A 7,308-nucleotide genomic window follows, 5' to 3' on the forward strand; every position below is an offset into this window, starting at 1 on the left:
ACATTAAGATAACATAAGATGGACCTTTATTAATCCCGTGGGGAAATTCAGTAGTTCAAACAGCAACAGGGTGAGAGTGAAAAACAGGACAGCACAGATTCACACAGATTAATAAAATCAAAAATAAGATGAGCGATAAAAATAATAATAATGAGATACTATGAAATAAGAAATTAATAAAACTAAAATGTAATTATTATATCATATATTATAATGTATTGTATTATTAAGTAATATCATACATTAACCCCATTATAGCAGATGCCACATTGAATGGATGAACACATGTATGCATCAATAATTACAACAGAGTATTTCTAAATACAAGTTGTAAAAATACTTATATGTATTTAATATTGACCCTTTGGAGTCGACCGTCACGCCGGCGTGATCAGATCACAAGACCTGTTCAAGCCAGTGCCGCATAAAAACAACAATCCGGACAACATTGCTGTGTGTTTCTGTCGAAAGTACTGGCTTGAAACTATATCCCAGTCTTTGTTTCATGCAAAAAGACCCAGTAAACACGGAGATACGATGATATAAAGTTAATACATTTCAAAAGTATGAAATATGGAAGCACATATTTGAATATCTTCGCCGTATTTGATCATTTTACGAAACGGAAAATACTGGAAACTGTAGATCCTGCTCAACAGGATGTATATGTGTATTTCTGTCGAAAGTACTGGCTTGAAACTATATGCCAGTCTTTGTTTCATGCAAAAATACCCAATAAACACGGACATACGATGATATAAACTTAATACAAATATATTTCAGAAGTATGAATAATGGAAGCACATATTTTAATATCTTCGCCGTATTTTATCATTTTACGAAACAGAAAATACTGGAAACTGTAGATTCTGCTCAACAGGATGTATTTACCAGGGAGGGGGTGAGGTAATCAGGTAAACGGAGTGATACGAAACGAGACGAAAAGAGACGAAGAGGGACAGCGGGAACCGAAGAGAGACGGCGGGAAATGGAGAGAGACGAAGATATACGAAGACAGGCGGCGGGAGACGAAGAGAGGCTGCGGGAGACTGCGATTGAAGTAAAGTGACAGACAAACATTGAGAATTTAGATATAGTTAGATAGATTTAGAGTTTTGAAGACTCAACTATGATGAAGAGAACTCTGAACGTGAGTCAAGCTTTAAGCTTGTTTTTTGACATGGAGGAGGAGGAATCTGTGATGTTGCCCTCTGTGTCGTAGTTGACAGAAACCGCTTTGAAGCGTGGCACAGATAAAGACAGAAAAAACAGATTTTTGTACATAATGTGTATATATATATATTTGTATTATATTTATAATAACACTTTTGCCTTATCAGAATGAAATCCCATGCTACCTCAATCAAACTTTCACATTATTATAGTGACATCCCATGTATATATTTCCAGCTTTTAAATGGTTTCGTTGTGTATGTTTGTGTTACCTATATGAAAAATAATATCATTTTCAAAATCTGTTTTTACGTTTTTTTTGTGATTTTGGGTCCAACATGTTCATGTAGTAGAAGATCACTGCTCTAAACAAAGTCAAAAATCCTACATCCAAACGAAATAAATATAATTAATTATGATGAATACGTTAAGTCTTGTTCATTGTTTTTCACTTTTATTAAATGTTTGATATTTCCGGTGGAAATGGTGGACTATCGGACATTCAAAATGCAGCATATTTTCACTCTTACACACATATATTCTCATTTTACATACATACATTTTCACTCTTACACACGGATATTCTCCTTTTGCTCTCATGCGAATTCTACTAAAACAAAATATGTCATGTATATTTAGTTTTCGTTGATGAGACGAGACGGACTGAGGTGTTAATGGTGGACTATCGGACATTCAAAATGCAGCATATTTCCCCCAAGTGTCTGTCAAAATGCATTTTACGTTTCTAACTTGCAATATCATTATTTCCGCTCTCTTCACTCCAGAAGAGCGATCTCCCTGTGTCTCTCTGTGTGCGGGGGATCACAGGAAGGGGGGGGGGGGGGGAGAGCTGTGGAATGTGACTCCACACATTCCGATGGCCAATTAGTTTTAAACAAAGTGTCCCCAACATACATAGGAAACATGGGGGGTTGGGGCTGGTGAACGGTATGGTCTGCAGCACATCACAGAGGCATTTAAAAAGTGAAGACAATACATTCTGGAAATGTTCACATCAGGCACCTTCAAGTTAAACAATACTACTGTACAGTAAACAATTAACACAGTAAATTATGTGGATTAAATCACATTTATTTCGTTAAAAATAAACGAAATGACTCGGTTTGCATTCATAAAGAATGCACAAACGTGTTTAATCGTTAATGTCAGATATGTACTAAGTAAATAGTCTACATTAGTTCCTGCTCAAGATTAGATTCAACTTTATTGTTATTGCACAGATTACAGGTACTGAGACAACGAAATGCAGTTTAGCTTCTAACCAGGTGCAACAAGCAGTAAAGTGAAAAGTAATGTTCACAATCTACAGAATAAAATATATAATGAATTGAATGATGAATAAACAGTGAGGGGTATGAATACACTAGATATCAGCCTGTGAGCAGTATGAACAGTGTGTTAATCGTTAATGTCAGATATGTAAATAGCCTACATTAATTTCATGATGGATTAAACCACATTTATTTCGTTAAAAATAAACAAAATGATTAAATGTAGGGTGAATTGCCCTAATGTGGAACATTTTTGCATTTCAGACTTCGGGAATATATTGCGACATGAAGCCGATACAATAAATCAAAATCCAGTAACATTCTGAAATCCCCAGGATGTGTCCTAATCAAACCAAAAGAGAACATGCAGATATTAAACTCATAAAAGAAATGGTAGACATATTAGTACTCTTAGTGCCAAGTTTGTCAGACAATCTGTTTTCCTAATGTGGGACAGTTCTGTGCAAAATGTGGGACACTGAAAAGTCTATATTAAAAAGCCTCAGTCACCTTCATTCATGTAATAAAAAAATCTCAGGCCAGTAACACTCAAAGCTACAGTAAATGTGCAATACCATGCTATGTTACTATTTATAATGTTATTGTTGTTACAACAGAAGATGTTTTTATTTAAATGTAAGTTAAATGCATCAATCTGGTGCACTGAGGGCAAAATTAGTGGATTTGTGGATACAGCTCTCAACACTCATATGAAACAGAACTGTTCTTACAATGTGTGTTGGAAGGTATTAAATTACTATGCATATTTTATTGTGTAAACACACAGCCTGAGAGCTGCCGTTTCATTCAGAGCGTTTAAAAAAACGACGGTCTGATTTCAACAACTCAATGTGTGATTATTATAGCAGTAATATTAGACACTAATAATACAGTAAACTATTAACACTGTACATATTATTGTTTGCCCGTGGCATTAGGATGATCAGTAGTGAGAGCCGCTGCATTTTCCTCCGGTCGGATGTGATATAAAAACAAAGCGATTATTGTTGTTGTTGTAAACTCACGTGGATTAAATTTAGTGCATTAATTTCAACTCGCGAACATATGATACATTAAATGATCGCGAGGATGACGATCGAAAATCGTTTGTTTGACCCTGGATGCATTTCCTGATCTAAAAACATAGCGATGGTTTTGTACTTACGCCAATGTGAATTAAACATTATTTTGTTAAATAAAAACATGGTGATGTTTAGTAAATGATTACCTGTCTCTTACTTAAGCACAGAATATGATCCTATCCGTGATGTATGGATCTTAACAAATATCCGCTATATCAGATACCTGTAGATAAGCTGTTTATTTCACATGAGTTTCAGTGTGGCAGCTTTTCACGGCTCCCCCTGGTGGATCCATGATCCATTGCTGCTGCTTTCATTATAATTAAATGTATTTATCAAGGGGGCGTTTCAAGTCCTGCAGGGGGTTTTCCTTTTCAGCAGGGGCCCACCCCGTGCCGATCACGGACCCGCACGGGTAGGCGTCTGAATCGAAGCGCTACATCTGTAGCAGTTACTGGAAGCCATTGAAGGGAGCGGAGGAGCAGCGTGGTGTGGGAGAATTTAGGAGGGTTGAAGACCAGACGAGCCGCTGAAATCTGGATGAGCTGCAGAGGTCGGATGGCACATGCAGGTAGACCAGCCAGGAGGGAGTTGCAGTAGTCAAGGCGTGAGATGACGAGAGCCTGGACCAGAAGCTGCGTTGCTTTCTGGGTCAGGTGGGGACGTATCCTCCTGATGTTGTAAAGTGTGTATCTGCAGCAGCGGGTTGTAGCAGTTTGTTATCTACGGCCACACCCAGATTCCTTGCAGTCTGAGTCGGGGAAACAATAGACGTGCCGATGTTGATTGTTAGGTCAAGAGTGGGACAATCTTTTCCCGGAAGGAAAAGCAATTCAGTCTTGTCAAGGTTGAGCTTGAGGTGGTGAGCAGACATCCACTGAGAGATGTCCGCTAGACAAGCAGAGATGCGTGCGACGACCTGGGTCTCTGAGCGGGGAAAGGACAGAATTAATTGGGTGTCGTCAGCGTAGCAGTGGTATGAAAAACCATGCGGGCTAATGACAGATCCGAGCGAGTTTGTGTACAGGGAGAAGAGGAGGGGACCAAGAACAGAGCCCTGAGGGACCCCTGTAGTTAATTGACAAGGGTCGGACTCGGACCCTCTCCAAGTTACCCTGTAGGTACGGTCTTTGAGGTATGAGGTGAGGAGGGAAAGTGCAGTGCCTGAAACTCCAAGTTCTTGGAGAGTGCGAAGGAGGATCTGATGGTTCACTGTGTCGAATGCAGCAGACAGGTCCAGAAGGATGATGACAGAGGAGAGGGAGGCTGCTTTAGCAGTGTGCAGTTCCTCAGAGACAGCAAGGAGGGCAGTTTATGTGGAGTGACCTGCCTTGAAACCAGACTGGTGCAGATCCAGAAGGTTGTTCTGATGGAGATAACAGGAGAGTTGCTTAAAGACAGCGCGTTCAAGTGTTTTAGACCGGAACGGGAGGAGAGAGACAGGCCTGTAGACGGGTTGAGAGTGGGTTTCTTTAGGAGAGGGTTTGCTCTTGCCTCCTTGAGAGTGTTTGGAAAGTGACCAGAAGTTAGAGAAGTGTTGATTAAATGGGAGAGAAATGGTAGAATATCAGGAGCGATAGTCTGAAGGAGGTTTGAAGGGACAGGGTCCAGAGGACAGGTGGTAGGACGGGCAGAGGTAATGAGGGTAAGTATGGCGGCAAATCTCTGTCATAAATTGCGAGGGCATATGAGATCCACGCGAGCACAAGTCAAGCAGCCGCGGACGTATATTATTTTTGCGAGCACTAAAACGGCACTCGCACGAGAGCAATATTGAAGCCTGCAGGGGAGAAACATGCCTTGAGCATGTGCAGCATCTACATGAGCTCTCCTTGGTCTCCTGCGCTCTCGCGAGCAATTCCTGTTCTTCTGCTCGTGAAACTCTGGCCTGCTCTCACGCGCAGATAAACTTTAGGAAGTGGGCGTACCGTGTCCCAGTAACGCCAAATCTAATTGGTTACACCCCTCCTCTTTTATGATTGGCCGTTTTCAAATGAAGAGTGATATCGGAGCGGGAAAGCCCCGCAGAAGAAGAATGGCTGACGACAACGAGGTACGTACAAAAAAACTACCGGTTTAACATAACTATAATTTTATCTGCTTGACCGGCATTTAAGATATTGACATTGCATTATTTACAAGCCACGGTATAAGAAGAAAGTGACACAGCTGTCTGCCTGCAATAATAGAAGTTAGCTAAAGTTAACTGTTAGCAGATCTGGATAAACAAGACGACATGTCTTTGCACTGTGATTGTGACAATCAATTTGACTATTTCTTGTTTGTGTCTGTTTTAACAGATAGAGTTACAAAATGCTGCCAGGCGTGTTGTTGACTTGCTGAGAAGTGTCTTGGCTGAACCAACTTCTCAAAATCGTAAGTGAAACTAGGGGGAGATCACTTGTCTTCACCAGTGCTTGAATTGGAATCAAAAAGGTGCCAGATAATTTAGACTAAGTTAACTATCTAAACACTCAGAGAGTAATTTACCTGACCAGGGGGGTATACTACAAAGCAGGATTTTTGTTTAGCAAGATAACTTCTGGGATTTCAGGTACTACGAAGCTGGTTCACTTTTTAGCGGGCTAGATCTCCATGGTGACTTATCCTGGAACCTAGTCTGTGCTCCGATGCAGGATAGGTTCCAGGACAAGAGATCAACTCAGCGAAAGCACCATGCTTGCTGACCAATCAGAGCTCAGTGTGCGGAGGAAATACAGTTTAAACTGCCATTGCAGGAAAGACGGCCGGCCAAAATCACCAACTGTGTGAATGTGAAAATTAATAGAACATCACCTCCCGTCTTCAGAGTAATCTGACTATTATAACTATACTATTATGTTAAGAAAGCTTAATTAAATATCTGCCACAACATAAGTAACCGGATCAAAGTTGTAGAGGAAACTTCTGTGTAGTAATGCATCTGGAGTCACCGACTCATGAAAGAGACACAGGACGAGCAGGAGTTCTGATGTCAAACACTGAGATTTAATACAACTATCGGCCGGAGAATTCACATCACAAGTCACACAGTCAAAGATTCTGACTGCACGGGTGGGTTGCCATGTCAAATCTGAATCTGCCTCTCATCCTAATAGACCTTTTAACTAGCTTACAGGGAGACAACCCCCACCTTGGGGAAGGCATCTGTGTCCACCTGGAAGCAATGAATTATCTTTATCTGACTCTAGGGCACTTGTGACCGACAGTTGACCGGTCATTAAATTGGTAAGTTCAGCCACAGTTGACCTTTCCCCTTCCTTAAGATAGATACCAGACTTCGGCTTGGTCATAAAACGTCAACAGGCTGAAAGGTCAAATATCTTAGTAAAGCTACAATTATTCCCTTACAGCCCACTCTTTTTATCATCTTTGATAACCTGAAAACGTTAGTCTAATAATAATTTGGTCAATACTTAAATCAATAGGCGCCTTCCGATATGAGTGTGGTCCCACCGTACATTAATTACATCATAAAGTAGAATAAGATTGAAACATTCAACCACAATGATTAATACAGACAACCACAATAGAAAAATCATCTTTCTTCTTTTGTCAAAAAGCACAATAATAACACACATGAAATACAAAAATATAATAGTAAAATATATGTTTCAAAAATAAGATCTTTTATCATTTATCACTCAGTTAATCTCATTCATCAAACACAAATTCAAAATCAGCTTACATCTCAAAGATTTACTTCAAGGCAATTACTTATTAAAACACAATTAGAATTATAAGAAATCCAATTGAGGTAT

This window comes from Pseudochaenichthys georgianus, unplaced genomic scaffold (genome assembly GCF_902827115.2).
Source record: "Pseudochaenichthys georgianus unplaced genomic scaffold, fPseGeo1.2 scaffold_471_arrow_ctg1, whole genome shotgun sequence".
NCBI classification, from domain to species: domain Eukaryota; kingdom Metazoa; phylum Chordata; class Actinopteri; order Perciformes; family Channichthyidae; genus Pseudochaenichthys; species Pseudochaenichthys georgianus.